Source organism: Thalassophryne amazonica, chromosome 1, assembly GCF_902500255.1.
Source record: "Thalassophryne amazonica chromosome 1, fThaAma1.1, whole genome shotgun sequence".
Taxonomy (NCBI): domain Eukaryota; kingdom Metazoa; phylum Chordata; class Actinopteri; order Batrachoidiformes; family Batrachoididae; genus Thalassophryne; species Thalassophryne amazonica.
Window position 1 is genome coordinate 145,650,680 of NC_047103.1, and position 16,196 is coordinate 145,666,875.

Consider the following 16,196-nt stretch of genomic DNA (forward strand, 5'->3'; position numbering starts at 1 on the left):
GACGCCATCGTATACGACGGCTGAGACCAAGTTTTACTAAATTATAAGTAACTTTTTAATGATATGAGATAGAAACTTACTTTTTATTTTGCTGAAAAGTTAACTCCGCTGACTTTCGAGCCAGCCATCCACCATCTTTGTACTCCTCATAGAAGCTGTGTGATGACGTGCGCAATGTGAGTGTCCAGTCAGAATTGGTTCAGCGTCACATGGTTTTCCGACATCCAATCGAAGGGCAGATTAACCTCACTTGATGAACCAAACATTGTTTTTAGGAGTGATGTGTTACTAGTTGGCCCATTCGAATAGCCCCCTGGCTGCTGCCTCCAATGCGCCATGCACCATTACGCACAGCATTCGGTGAAAGTGAGCAGACGGAGCAGACAGAGGGCCTCTGATGATAATCTCACGTGCTCAAACAGAGTGTGTGAGTATCAGGATTGCTCCATTAGTTTGCCTGTGAATGTTATTGGATAAGCCTGTGGCAAGCTCTCTCACTCTGGCGTACCATATCAATGAAGCGAGGGGGAGGGGCCACTCCTCAAACTGTGAATGAGCCTCGAATTGTGAAAGCTGCTTTCACAGTGCAGCCACAGTCAACTTCATAGTAGAAGTTTGAAATAGCAGACAGAAATGCTTTGAGATGAAGACAAACAAAACGCATAGACCATATTGTATATATGTTCAAATGTGTATTTGTGTTTATTGTTTGAACCTTTTTGTTGTACAGTCTTTCACACAAGACCTTAAATTACCTTTATAAAGTGTCAAAACAGTTATTTATTATAGTTTGCTGTGTGTTTTGAATAAATGTGTCTGGAAAATTATTTTCCTTCCATCCATCCATCCATTTTCTTCCACTTCATCCGGGGCGGGGCGCAGGGGCAGCAGCTCAAGCAAAGCCGCTCAGACCTCCCTATCCACACACACCTCCCCCAGCTCCTCCAGGGGAACCCCAAGGTGTTCTCAAGCCAGCTGAGAGACATAGTCCCTCCAGCATGTCTTGGATCTTCCCCGGGGCCTCCTCCCGATGGGACGTGCCCGGAACACCTCTCCAGTGAGGCGTCAAGGACGCATCCGGAAAAGATGCTCGAGCCACCTCAGCTGGCTCCTTTCAACATGGAGGAGCAGCGGCTCGACTCTGAGCTCCTCCCGAGTGACCGAGCTCCTCACCCTATCTCTAAGGGTCCAGCCACCCTGCGAAGGAAACTGATCTCAGCCACTTGTACTGGCGATCTTGTTCTTTCTGTCATGAGCTAAATCTCATGACCATAGGTGAGGGTCGGAAAATAGATCAATCAGTAAATCGAGAGCTTTGCCCCCCTGCTCAGCTCTCTCTTCACCATGACGGTCCGATACAGCGACCGCATCACTGCAGATGCTGCACCGATCCGTCTGTTGATCTCACGCTCCATCCGTCCCTCACTCGTGAACAAGACCACGAGATACTTAAACTCCTCCACTTGAGGTAAGGACACTCCACCGACCTGAAGAGGGCACGGCACCTTTTTCTAGTCGAGAATCATGGCCTCGGATTTGGAGGTGCTGATTTTCATCCCGGACGCTTTACACTCGGCTGAAAACCGCCCCAGTGCACACTGAAGGTCCTGATTTGACAAAGCCAACAGAACCACATCGTCCGCAAACAGCAGAGATGAGATTCGTGGTTCCCAAACTGAACCCCCTCTACACCCTGGCTGTGCCTAGAAGTCTGTCCATAAAAGTAATGAACAGAACCGGTGACAAAGGGGAGCCCTGGCGGAGGCCAATGTGCACTGGAAACAGGTTTGACTTACTACCGTCAATGTGAACCAAGCTCCTGCTGCGGTCGTATAGGGACTGGATAGGCCTTAGCAAAGGAACCCGGACCCCATACTCCCGGAGCACCCCCACAGGGTGCCTCGAGGGACACGGTCGAAAGCTTTCTCCAGATCCACAAAGCACATGTGGACTGGTTGGGCACACTCCCATGAACCCTCGAGACCTGATGGAAGGTGTAGAGCTGGTCCAGTGTGCCACAACCAGGACGAAAACCACACTGCTCCTCCTGAATCCAAGGTTCGACCATCGGTCGAATTCTCCTCTCTAGTACTCTGGAATAGACCTTACCGTGGAGGCTAAGGAGTGTGATCCCCCTGTCATTGGAACACACCCTCTGGTCCCCGTTCTTAAACAGAGGGACCACCACCCCGGTCTGCCAATCCAGAGGCACTGTCCCCGACCGCCACGCGATGTTGCAGAGGCATGTCAACCAAGACAGTCCCACAACATCAGAGACTTAATGTATTCAGGACGGATTTCATCCACCCCAGGAGCCTTGCCACCAAGGAGCTTTCTGACCATCTCGGTGACTTAGGCCTGGATGATGGATGGAGTCCTGCCTCTGAGTCCCCAGTCTCTGCTTCCTCTTCGGAAGACAACGGACGACGCCATATCCACCACCCTTCACCTGGCGCTCACCCATCTGGACAACAGAGACACTTATGTTTGAATGTTGTTCATAGACTTTAGTTCAGCATTCAACACAATCATTCCCCAGTACCTGATCAGGAAGCTGAACCTACTAGGCCTGAACACTTCCCTCTGTAACTGGATCCTGGACTTCCTGACTGGGAGACCTCAGTCAGTGCTGATCGGACATAACACCTCCAGCACCACCATGCTGAGTACTGGGGCCCCCCAGGGCTGTGTGCTCAGTCCACTGCTGTTCACTTTGCTGACTCACGACTGTGCAGCAATGCACAGCTCGAACCACATCATCAAGTTTGCAGATGATATGACTGTGGTGGGTCTCATCAGCAAGAATGACAAGTCACAGACATTTACACCACACGCTGTATCCGCAAAGCAACCAGTATTGTGGATGATCACACACATCCCTCACACTCACTCTTCACCCTCCTACCATCTGGAAAAAAGTACCAAGCATCTGGGCCCTCACATCCAGACTGTGCAACAGCTTCTTCCCCCAAATAATCAGACTCCCCAACAATCAGAGTCTGGTCTGAACAGTCACACATATTTCAGTGACTGGACTGAACACACACACACACAAACTAATTTTTTAGAGTGCAATGTTTATGATCAATAACTGCTGCTATGCTTTTCTCTTTATAAAAAATGGTCACAACCGCACTTTACTGCTTACCTGTATTTATTATTGGTTATCGTGATAAACCATAATAATTTTCTTTTGTAGCACCTTGGTCCTGGAGAAAGTTGTTTCATTGCACTGTGTATATGGTTGAAATGACAATAAAACTACTTGAACTTGAACTTGAAGGGCGGGGCCCCAGCTCCACCATACCTGGCGATGTCGCAGTCCTTGATATCACACTGGTCATAGGAGCTTCTGAACTGTCCTTAGTCTGACCCATCACCTAGGACCTGTTTGCCATGGGAGACCCTACCAGGGGCATGAAGTCCCCGACAACATAGCTCCTAGGATCATCCGGGTATGCAAACTCCCCCACAATGATAAGGTGGCAGTTCGAGGGGGCTTTACTTTTTCCTTTCTTATTTCTGATTGTAAACCTTTATTACCCTTGTTTAACACCACTATTGCATATATATTCTGAAAGTACAGGTTGTCCTGAAAAAAGAGACATAAAAACTTGATTGTGGGATGCAGGGAGGGCTGTTAACAGCAATAATAAACATTTATGCCAGGCGAGTGATCTGTCCAAAAATGCCCTCCTACCCCAGAGGGGTTAAAGACAAAATAAAAAAGTCTTTAATTAAATTTTGTAATAAAATTTGATATGCAATCAAGAAGTAACAACACAAAGCAAAGAGATTTAAATTACATGCTATTATTCGTTGTGTTGACCTGTCGCATCACATATGCATCAAAGCCTTTGTTACAGTTTTGGTCATTTCTACACACGTTTGCTGTAGTGTGTTTAAAGAATCAGTCAACAAGAAGAAAGAACTGAGAGTGCATTTACCAGTCACATCGAATGTATCAGAGCGTGTCTGTGGAGAGTTGCACAGCAGGTACAAAAAATAAAGACAGAGATGGTTTCTTGAGTAGAAAGAGAGTGCAGCCTGAATTTTAAGAAGAAATGATGCTATTTATGTATGTTCTCGGCTATTATTTAACATCTTCAATTTTAAAAAATGTACTCTTTTGAATTCATTTTATAAGGAAACGGTGTGGGCCGAGGCTTCAACATTATCTAAATTCTGGGTCTTTTAGTGAAGCTTAGGGCTAGTGGCTGGCGATCACCTTAGTATTTCTTTTCTCCTTTTTTTTCTCTCTGTTTAAGGTGCAGCTCCATCCACAGATGGGTGTGGTGTCTGTTTCTGAAACCCAACTGTCCTGTGCACTGGCAACATTTCATCCAGAGATGGGAGTTGTATTTGTGCTGGCGACCCTCCTGTGCTGTTCACCAACAGCATTTCCTGTATATTCGTTTTGTGAATTGTTTTGTAATTTCTGTCAGTAGCATGGCCCAAGCAGAGGATCACCCCTTTGAATCAGGTCTGCTTGAGGTTTCTTCCCCAGAGGGAGTTTTCCTTACACTGTTGCCTGTATGCTTGCTCTGGGGGTTGTTAAGGTTCGACCTACTTTTTGAAGCACATTGAGGAAGCTTTCTTGTGATTTGATGCTATAATTAAACTAAAGTAAACGCAAATGCATTTCAGAACATTGTGTGCAGAGTGTGCAGAATTGCCTCAAGGTGCTTCACACAAGTAAGGTCTAACCTTACTAACCCCCAGAGCAACAGTGGTAAGGAAAAACTCCCTGTGAGGGAGAAACCTCAAGCAGACCAGACACAAAGGGGTGACCCTCTGCTTGGGCCCTGCTACAGACATAAATTACAGAACAATTCACAAAATGAATATACAGGAAATGCTGTTGGTGCACAGGACAGGAGGGTTGCCAGCACAAATACAACTCCCAACTCTGGATGGGGCTGCACCTTAAACAGAGAGAAAAAACAATCAGGCATCAGAAAGACAAGAAATACTATATAATTTGCCAGCATTAAACAATAAGAAAACAGAAGAAATACTAAGGCGATCACCAGCCACTAGCCCTAAGCTTCACTAAAAGACCCAGAATTTAGGTAAAGTTGAGGCCACAGCACGCTCAATTTGCTAATAAATTAATTAAATGAGTAAAAAGCGTAAAACAAAACTATACTGGTATGATAGCCATACGAAAGGGAAAATAAGTGTGTCTTAAGTCTGGACTTGAAAGTCTCCACAGAATCTGACTGCTTTTTTTACGCAGGGAGATCTTTCCACAGAGCAGGGGCACGATAAGAGAAAGCTCTATGACCTGCAGACTTCTTATTCACTCTAGGGACACAAAGTAGCCCTGCACCCTGAGAACGCAAAGCCCGGGCCGGTATGTAAGGTTTAATTAGGTCAGCTAGGTAGGGAGGTGCCAGTCCATGAACAATTTTATAGACTAGTAGCAGTACCTTAAAATGTGATCTCACTGGGACAGGAAGCCAGTGAAGCGATGCCAAAATGGGTGTAATGTGGCATTTTGAACCAATTGGAGAGCCCTAATGCTAGACTGCGGTAAACCAGAAAACAGAACATTGCAGTAGTCCAATCTAGAACAGATAAACACATGGATCAGGGTCTCAGCATCAGCCATAGACAGGATGGGACAAGTCTTCGCTATATTTCACAGGTGGAAGAAAGCAGTCATTATGTGGAGGTCAAAGGACAATGTAGGATCAAAAATTACCCCAGGTTTCTCACTTTGTCAGTGTGATGTATGACACACGAGCCTAGGCTGAACGTTAACTGGTCTAATTGATGCCGATGTCTCACTGGACCAAGAACCATCATTTCAGTCTTATCACAGTTTAAAAGTAGGAAGTGACCACATTTGTTCTGGCTGTGCGAATGGCCGCAGAATGTCGAAATTCCCCATAAGTGTGCCGTTACCAAGCAACACATATGTCATGCAAGTGTGCCCCTCCCCGCAACAAATGATCCAATATTATCAGGTGTGGCTGAGGTCGCTGGAATGCGATTGCTGTCCATCTGGAACAGCTGCCCACTGTGTACTCGTAACTAAGCTGGAGCACATATGTCATGCCATGAACAACATGAATAGCACTCCACACAATGCACATGTGTGATCGGGCTCTAATGACATGCTGATTACATACAGACAAGATGGCATGGGGATCAGCCAGCCATATCTGAGTGTGCACAGCACGGTGTGAACACTGTTATCAGCCTACCAGCCAGGCTAATGAGACTTCCACCAAAATATAATATAATGTAAATTAAAGTCCACTGACAGATACAGAGTGGAATATATATATTAATATATATATATATATATATCTGTGTGCTGATCACAAAGGTGGGTGTGTCCATGATGGGAACAGCTGTTGGGATCTGTGGACCCGCACAGCTGGAGAACACATATTGTGTTATGAAGGATATCACCTTACAACACTCCACCGTGAGGTGCATGCATATGGATGCTGTCCTCACGTGGAAATACATTAAAACATATATTGCCTTTGCAACGGACAGCAGCAACCATGTGCACAACATCAGGTGGCTATCCCATGTGAACACTCAGTTGGTAATCGGACTGTCACGTCCACCACGTGAGTTATGGGCCATATGACGCGGGATCCTTCAGTGTGCCATTCGCTGGACATGCGGCACTGGCTTATGTGTCGACATTATGAGCAAGCGGCTTCATCATGTCATTCCATCAGCATTTTTACTTGCATAACCATGGATCATGTACAGAGAGGAACAGGAGGATTGTCCACACTTCATAACAGGAATTAATGATTAGAAACTGCTGTTTCTTTTTTTTTGTTTGTTTTTTTTTTTTTTACAGTGACAACAGATTCATGATTGTGTTACATTTAAACAGTACATTCATTGTTCCTATAATGTTCTGAATCTGTGCTTCACATTATTGTGGGCTTCCATGTATTTGTTGATTTATGTACATACGAGGTCTAGGTTAGAAAAGTTTCCAACCTTTTTATTTTTTGCAAAAACTATATGGATTTGAATCATGTGCGCTTGCATTAGCCAAGCTTGAACCTTCGTGCGCATGCGTGAGTTTTTTCACGCCTGTCGGTTGCGTCATTCGCCTGTGAGCACACCTTGTGGGAGGAGTGGTCCAGCCCCCTCGTCGGATTTTCATTGTCAGCAAAATGGCGGAGCAACTGCCACTCTGCTGCATGAAATTTTTTTCAGAAACTGTGTGAGACAGCCAGGTGGAAACCATTCGGAAGATTCAGATGGCTTTCGGTGAAGATTCAATGGGCATCACACAGATTAAGGAGCATTACAACCGGATTAAAGACAGCCCACAGTGGCTGAGGGCGCGCCGCACTTCGAACGGCCATCGACAGGCTGAAACGACCAGATCATTTCCAAAGTGAAGGCTGTGTTGATTCGGGACATCGTGTGACTTTTTAGTCGATTGAGTATCCGAGAAAGTGTGAAGACCTGAGCATGTCACAACATGTCCCATGAGACTTCCAACACAGACTTGCTTTTGTTCTCCGCCACTGCGGCTTCATCCCGACGCGCGAATGCCTCCGCACGTCTTTTCATTACAAAATCTCCTGTAACAGTGGAATCTGATGAAAAATGGCTGATGTCCACCTTTTCTGCCATTTCTCCGGTAGTCACACGATGTCCCAAATCAACACAGCCTTCACTTTGGAAATGATCTGGTCATTTCAGCCTGTCGATGGCCGCTCAAAGCGCGGTGCACCCTCAGCCGCTGTGGGCCGTCTTTAATCTGGTTGTAATGCTCCTTAATCTGTGTGATGCCCATTGAATCTTCACCGAAAGCCATCTGAATTTTCCGAATGGTTTCCACCTGGCTGTCTCACACAGTTTCTGAAAAAATTTTCATGCAGCAAAGCGGCAGTCACTCGGCCATTTTCCTGACAACGAAAATCCGGCTGGACCACTCCTCCCACAAGGCGTGCTCACAGGCGAATGACGCAACCAACAGGCATGAAAAAACTCACACATGAGCACAAAGGTTCAAGCTTGGCTGATGCAAGCACACATGATTCAAATCCATATAGTTTTTGCAAAAAATAAAAAGGTCGGATACTTTTCTAACAGACCTCATATGTCCAGCATCTTATTTCTCTGCTGCTGTGGGAGCACAATATGGTGCTCCCACTGTGTTCGTACACATGCACAAGCGTGCACGAAACTGGCACCGCGGTATCATTCACGCCCATCTGACCGTGTGTCCCTCCCAACAGCAGGTGGAATTTTTTCTGGTTGCCCAATTCATTTTATGTTGCATTTTTTTTTTTTTTTGGCCGTTTCCTGCTTTTTTTTATGGCTCGTGTGGTTATCAGTGAGACAGACATACTCTTCAATCTGTATTTGTTCATGGCTGATATCAATTTGTCACATATCAAATCAAATTTATCAAAGTAGCACAGCTGTCTCAGTCATCTTTCCTTTCTTTTGTTTTCTTTGTGTGTGTGTGTGTGTGTGGTTATTATTTTCTCTGTGACCAAACAACATATAGACAGCAGCAGATGGTTCATCTAAAAAATGCAGTATCAGCAGTAAGTGAGGGTTCTCTGCTGACTGAAGCCAACAAAAGAAAATGTTCTGCAAAAGTTTAGTTTTTTTTTTTTTTTTTTTTTTTTTTTTTTAGAAAACTGGACAAGTAAATTAGGACCCAAGTGATTAAAGATGAGACGGTATTCAAGCCTTTGGACACCAGTTTCCCATGCCTCCCCGAAGACAACAATTTTGCCAAGGGCACCATAATCATTCCCTTTTTTTTTCACTTTCATAATCAATCACTAATTTTCTACTCCAGTATATTTAAAAAAAAATGTACTAAGCCAGTTTTGCTTGGGGTGATTACAGCAGATCTGATATGGTTTTATGCCAGATGCCCTTCCAGACACAACTCCACATTGCATAGGGAATGTTCACGGGTGGTTCTGAACCAGAAACCTCCTCTCTTGAAAGCAAGTGCACGGACCACTTGGCCGCCACGCTGCCTTTCAGGATGATGATTTGACTAAAAATAAATTTTAAAATCATAATTCACAACAGTTCAGGGTTCATCATAATTTGGAATTCAGCATTTGTATGGTCTGTCAGAATTTTGAAGATGTTTCCTAGCCCAGAGCGTCGCCACTCATTTGTTCTGTTTAAATACAAACAGAACATTTCGACAGGTGTCCTTAAATGATGGACATTTTTGAGGAACTGTATGCTGCAAACAATTTTTTTAAATAATTATTATTCTAGCTCAAAGCTAATCAGGTGAGAAGAGGTCAGCAAAGCATAAATTACCAGAATGCATTATCGCTTGAATCACATGAATCGCCATTTTTTCCATAAAACACAAAAGGAGCATCAGAGAGCAGAATGCAAATTCCTTCCACCTATACAAAACAGCAAATAAACCAATTCTATCCTAATTATTTATTATTTATTATAGTGCTAAATCAAAACATAAGTCATCCCAAAGCACTGTGCAAAAGACTTCAACAAGAAGTCTCAGACAGAATGCAGAGCAGTGAGATGTAGATCAGTCTTCCAGAGAGAATGAGGGCCTGTATAACATCTGGTGCTGTGTAACACACAGCATATTGCACCATTTCTCGTTCCCAACAAACGCACGTGTAATTTTTACACCCACTCCCATGTTGCGTAAATAATAAATATACTCATCTTCAACCGTCCACAAGCAGGTGTGTTGGTTTTAAAATGAGTTTTGGCAGGTGCAATGTTGGTGTATTGTTATTATGAGGCAACAGAAAGTAATTGTACCATAAAATTAAGTCCCTTCAGCTGCTCCCTTGTTTGCACTTGGGGTCACCACAGTAGAGTCAAGGTGGATCTGCATGTTGAACTGGCACAGGTTTTACTCTGGGTGCCCTACCTGATGCAACAACACATTACATGGAGAAATGTGGCAGGGGTGGGATTTGAACCAGGAACCTTCCGCACTGAAACAAAGTGATATCGGTTTAATATCGGTTTAGGTGTGTAGGAATCTATGTGTATATTTGGCAAAGGGTATTACTGGTTGTGGGGAAGAAGGGGTAGGGATAAATAAGCTGATGCTTCACCCTACCCCTTTTCGGACATGTTGGGTACACAGTAGGAACTTTTTTGTTGTTGTTTTCACTGATCTATCTTGTATTTGTTGTATCAAATGTTTGAAATAAACAGTTTTCATTCATTCATTCAAAAAGTGCACGAACCACTTGGCCACCACCCTTGCAAAGTGACTGCACCATAAAAACAGAAGAAATACTGAAGAAAATCCTGGTGTAAAGTTGAACACAGTTTGGCTTTTTTTTCCCGTTATTTTTATTAACTCTGGGGTCCAAGGGCATTTGTTGGACAGTTCACTCGCCTGGCATAAATGTTTTATTATTGCTGTTAACAGCTCACCCTGCATCCCACAATCAAGTTTTATGTCTCTTTTTTTCAGGACAACCTGTGCTTTCATAATACATATGCTTTTATTGTGTTTTATAAGTGCAATAAAGGTTTGCACTCATAAATAAGAAAGGAAAAAATAAAACAGAAAATAATTTTCCACACACATTTATTCAAAACACACAACAAACTATATAATAAACAACTTTTTTGACACTTTATAAAGGTCATTTGAGGTCTTGTTTGAAAGACTGTACAACAAAAAGGTTCAAACAATAAACACAAATGCACATTTTGAACAATATATACAAAATTTTCTGTGTTTTTTTTTTTGTTTGTTTTTTTTGTCTTCATCTCAAAGCAATTTCTGTCTGCTATTACACAAAGGTTACATCACAAACTTCTACTTCTACTGTGTTTTGGAGTGTTCTGTGCTGAAAGCAGCTTTCATTCGCACTTTGGCCCACTTTGGCTCCTTACAGTCTGAGGAGTGGCCCTCCCCCTCGCTCCATTGATATGGTAAACAGTGCTTTGAAAGCAACAGAGTTATCCAGTAACATTCACATGCAAACTAGTGGAGCAATCCTGATAGTTACAAACTCTTTGTTTGGACACGTGATATTGTTATCAGAGGCTCTCCGTCTGCTTTCACTGATCACTGTGCATAATGGCGCAGGGTGCAATGGAGTCCAATCATATGTACTCAATGGAGCACCCAGGGTGCTATTCAAATGGGCCAACTAGTAACATATCACTCCTGAAAACAATCTTTGGGTTTTCACGTGAGGTAAATCTGCCCTACGATTGGATTTTGGAAAACCATGTGACGATGAACCAATTCCGATTGGACACTCACATTGTGCACGTCATCACACAGCTTCTATGAGGAGTACAAAGATGGCCGATGGCTGGCTCGAAAGTCCGCAGAGTTAACTTTTCAGCAAAAAAAAGTTTCTATCTCATATCATTAAAAAGGTATTTATAATTTAGTAAAGCTTGGTCTTAGCTGTTGTATATGACGGTGTTGGCCCCAGAGGGTTAACTAATATTCAGATATGCTTTACATAAATGAGTTCAGGACTTGAGTACACTCAGTGTGCACACACAGGCATGCAAATTACTACTGCTATTCCTGTTCTTCACTCATCAAAATATGGTCAGGTCAGTGACCATTCACTTATTCTGCACCTGTTGTCCAATAGCTTGTGCTCACAAACAGCCAAATAATGGAAATTTTGTAGAACAAGTTGAAATTTCCAGGACAGATCCGTAAAAATGTGAAGAAAATTTCATTCATTTTCTGAATTTTCTAAACTGCTTATTCCAGCCAAGGGACTAAGGGGGGGCAGAGCCTATCCCAGCAGCCACTGAGTGAGAACCGTTGTCGCCGACTGATCGTTCCCCACTAAAAATTGGTTCGCCCTGCCTTCACTGTGCATGCATCATTTGGGACCACAGCAGCACAGCTGAGACAGACTTTCTACACCCAAAGTGATCAAAGGTATTAATGTGATTACTAACCATCACATGACAAGGTAAAACCCCTTAAATCATTCTAAAGTCAGATTTAAGCAGAAATAAGGTGATAATCAGTTGTTTCAGTTGCTCTGAAATGACGTAGGTGCAGCAGCAGCAGCTGTGGTGCTCTGATCGGTCCCCCTGTCCTTTATTACGAAATAATGCTGAATTTATGTTTAAATGATTGCTGTACAAAAGCCTCAGATATCTCTCCCTGAGCTGCATGATGACTGGAGTGCAGTTTGAAGCAGAAATGAGGTGATAATCAGTGAATTGCTGGTGATGCTCAGAAATGACACTGCACTGTGAAGGTAGGGCGGACCGACTTTTTGGGGAACTGTTCGGTCGGCGCGACCGGGATAGACCCTGGAATGGACCTTAGTTTATTGCAGTGCCACATTTATAAGTAGACAGACAAACACATTTACACTTACAATGAATTTAAAGATTCCAGTTCACCTAACCTGCATGCCTTTTGAAGAGGGTGGAAGCCAGAGCATGCAGAGGGGAACCAACACAAACATGGGGAAATCATTGAAGTTGGGAAGCGTTCCCAGGTTTGTCTTGCTGTGAGGCAACAGTGCTAACAACAAAGTCACAGTGCTGCACTTCTCAAAATTATGTTGAAATGTACAAGCATTATTATAGGTCAATAGGCAAGTTCATTAAAATAATTAAACTGTGGGCATTTGGCTTCTGTCATGGCCATCATCTAATTCGTTTTTTTTATATTTCTAAAAGTGGAAGCATCTAGGTATTGAGTGCATAGTTTCTCATGCATATATATATACACTTAGACACACACACACACAGTGGGGCCAAAAAGTATTTTGTCAGTCCCTGATTGTATAAGTTATCCTACTTAGAAAGATGAGAGAGGTCTGTAATTTTTAGGTACACTTTTTTAGGTACACATTTTTAGGTACACAGGTACACTTCAACTGTGAGAGACACAATGAGAAAAAAAAAAATCCAGGAAATCACACTGTAGGATTTTTTAAAAATGTATTTATACATTATGGTGGAAAATTTGTATTTGGTCAATAACAAAAGTTCAACTAAATACTTTGTAACATAATCTTTGTTGGCAATGACAGAGGTCAAACGTTTCCGGTAAGTCTTCACCATGTTTGCACACACTGTAGCTGGTATTTTGGACCATTCCTCCATGCAGATCTCCTCTAGAGCAGTGATGTTTTGGGGCTCTTGCTGGGCAACATGGACTGTCAACTCCCTCAACAAATTTTCTATGGGGTTGATGTCTGGAGACTGGATTGGCCACACCAGGACCTTGAAATGCTTTTTACGGAGCCACTCCTTCGTTGCCCGAGTGGTGTGTTTGGGATCATTGTCATGCAGGAAGACCCAGCCTTGTTGCATCTTCAATACTCTCGCTGATGGAAGAACGTTTTGGCTTAAAATCTCATGATACATGGCCACGTTCATTCTTCCCTTAACATGGATCGGTTGTCATGTCCCCTTTGCAGAAAAGCAGCCCCAAAGCATGATGTTTCCACCCCCATGTTTCTAATCGCAGAAGCTTCTCCAGCTAAAATTCTTGCTCTGGTAGTCTGCCTTCTGTCTTGAGTCTTGTATAGAAGAATAACAGAAGCCAGCAAAAGCTGGAGTTTTAAACCTAACCAGACCCTCCTACCGAGAGGCAGACTGCTATTGGCTAGTGACTAACAGTTGCTCTAATTAGCACTTATTGTGCTCTAGTTAGCACTTCCCTAATGACAGGGCAGCTGTCCCTCCTAACGATGGGACTGACACCTCTCCTGATGACGTGAGCGACTCATTACCATGAACAAAATACAAACTGCTTTGATCTGAGTACCCTTTTGTAAACAGGGGACAAAGCGTGTCTCAGATCCCCTCCGGTTAAGGCTGGATTTCAACTGTTTCACATACAATGCTACCTTCACTCCCCTCTCAAACCATTTCTTTTCTCTAGCTAATAGTTTAACTTCCTTGTTCCGTGTGGTCCTCGCATCAAGCAACCCAGTCCAGATTCAAGCTTCTCTACTATTTCCACCCCCATGCTTCACAATAGGTATGGTGTTCTTGGAATGCACTCGGTATTCTTCTTCCTCCAAACATGACGAGTTGAGTTTTTACCAAAATGTTCTATTTTGGTTTCATCTGACTCCATGATATTTTCCCAATCCTCTTCTGGATCATCCATATGCTCTCTGGCAAACTTCAGACAGGCCTGGACATGTACTGGCTTAAGCAGGGGGACACGCCTGGCACTGCAGGATTTGAGTCCCTCTCTGCATAGTGTGTAGCCTTTGTTACTTTGGTCCCAGCTCTCTGCAGGTCATTCATCAGGTCCCTCCGTGTAGTTCTGGGATTTTTGTTCACCATTCTCATGATCATTTTGACCCCATGGGATGACATCTTGTGTGGAGCCCCAGATCGAGGGAGCTTATCAGTTGTCTTGTACTCTTCCCAGCCTGGTGCACATCTACAATTTTGTTCCTGGTATCCTTCGATAGCTCTTTGGTCTTGGCCATGGTTGAATTTGTAGTCTGATTGTTTGAGGCTGTGGTGTCTTTTATACAGATAGCGAGTTCCAACAGGTCCCATTAATACAGGTAACAGGTAGAGGACAGAAGAGCTTTTTAAAAAAGAAATTACAGGTCTGTGAGAGCCAGAAAGCTTCCTTGTTTGAGGGTGACCAAATACTTATTTTCCACCATAATTTACAAATAAATTCTTTAAAAATCCTACAATGTGATTTTCTGGATTTTTTTTCTCACTTTGTCTCTCATAATTGAAGTGTACCTATGTTGAAAATTACAGACCTCTCTCATCTTTCTAAGTAGGAGAACTTGCACAATCAGGGACTGTCTAAATACTTTTTGGCCCCACTATAGCTATGTGTGTGTGTGTGTGTGTGTGTGTGTGTGTGTGTGTGTGTGTGTGTGTGTGTGTGTGTGTGTGTGTGTGTGTGTGTGTGTGTGTGCACATCTGTGCACACGCAAGACCGCTCACTTTCAAGTCCAATATGGCCACTATTTTATTTTTCAACATGTTCAAAACTCAGCATACTGAGGTAATCATTGTAAAGAATGAAAGTTAGTAAAAATAGGATAACAGTAGTTACCATCGACTTTGAAAAAAAAAATAGCTAACCATAAAGTTACCTTCAATAACTGCTAATCAACTATCTTTTATAATGCTAAACCAATAAACTGCCTAAAAATTTATCGGAAGCTATAGCTAACCGATAACTTTCAATTTTGTCTCCCGTATACGCTCAGCTACTAACAAACCGATTTTGAGTTTCAACACCGCCAAAGCTTTTAATAGAACATGGGTTAAAGCAATACATTTTCAGCTGACTGAATTTTTTTCCTGGCAAAAATCAGTGCCAGCAATTCCCTAAAATGTGGCATAGTGGGAGCACACACTTTTTGCCTCAATAAATACAGTATACAAATCTATTCTAAATAGTCTCTAAGGAGAGAGAGAAAAAGCATAAAAAGAATGCAAAACCTGAACATAAAGGTACATAAAATGGTGGTGGGGGTTGGGGGTGTAGTTTTGATTCGGGGGGTCTGGGAGATCTCCTCCAGATTTTTTTTAAAAGAGCAAGTCAAATTTTGTATATTCTGGTGAATTTTAATGGGTATGAAGTCTTCTGAAACAAATAAGTCACTTCAAACTGTGAAGTAAAACACAGTATTTATTATTCGGTGTCTAGGGGATCTCCTCCAGAAATGTTTTTAAAAGAACAAGTCAAATTTTGTATATTCTGGTGAATTTTAATTGGTATGAAGTCCTCTGAAACAAATAAGGAACTTTAAACTATGGAGTAAAAACACAGTATTTATTATGGGGGTTCTGGGGGTGCTCTTTAAAAGAGCAAGTCAAATTTTGCATGCACACTGAGAAACTTCAAACTGGCTTATTCACATTTAATCAGTAAAATGCTGTCGCTCGTAAAACAAACTTAGTGTACCGCAAGTTAAACTTCGTCAAAGCCATTTAAAGATATCAATCGTGACTCACCTTTTTGTTGATTAAAGTCGCTAACCAGGACTCTTGGTACGATCAAGAAACGAGGCTCGCCAGCCATGTCCCAATGGAGATTTTATTTGTTCCTCATTAATGTGGCTTTTTTGAGGGGCAGCCAGCTAACTCTCAGACCTGGACTGGATCATTAATATCTGCCACTTCACTAGTTTATCGACTGAAGTTAAAAATAAAGTCCTCCCTTATTTGAAACGTGACTTGTTCCTTCAAATGCATGCGGTGTTACTGGTGTCACGGGGGCTCAC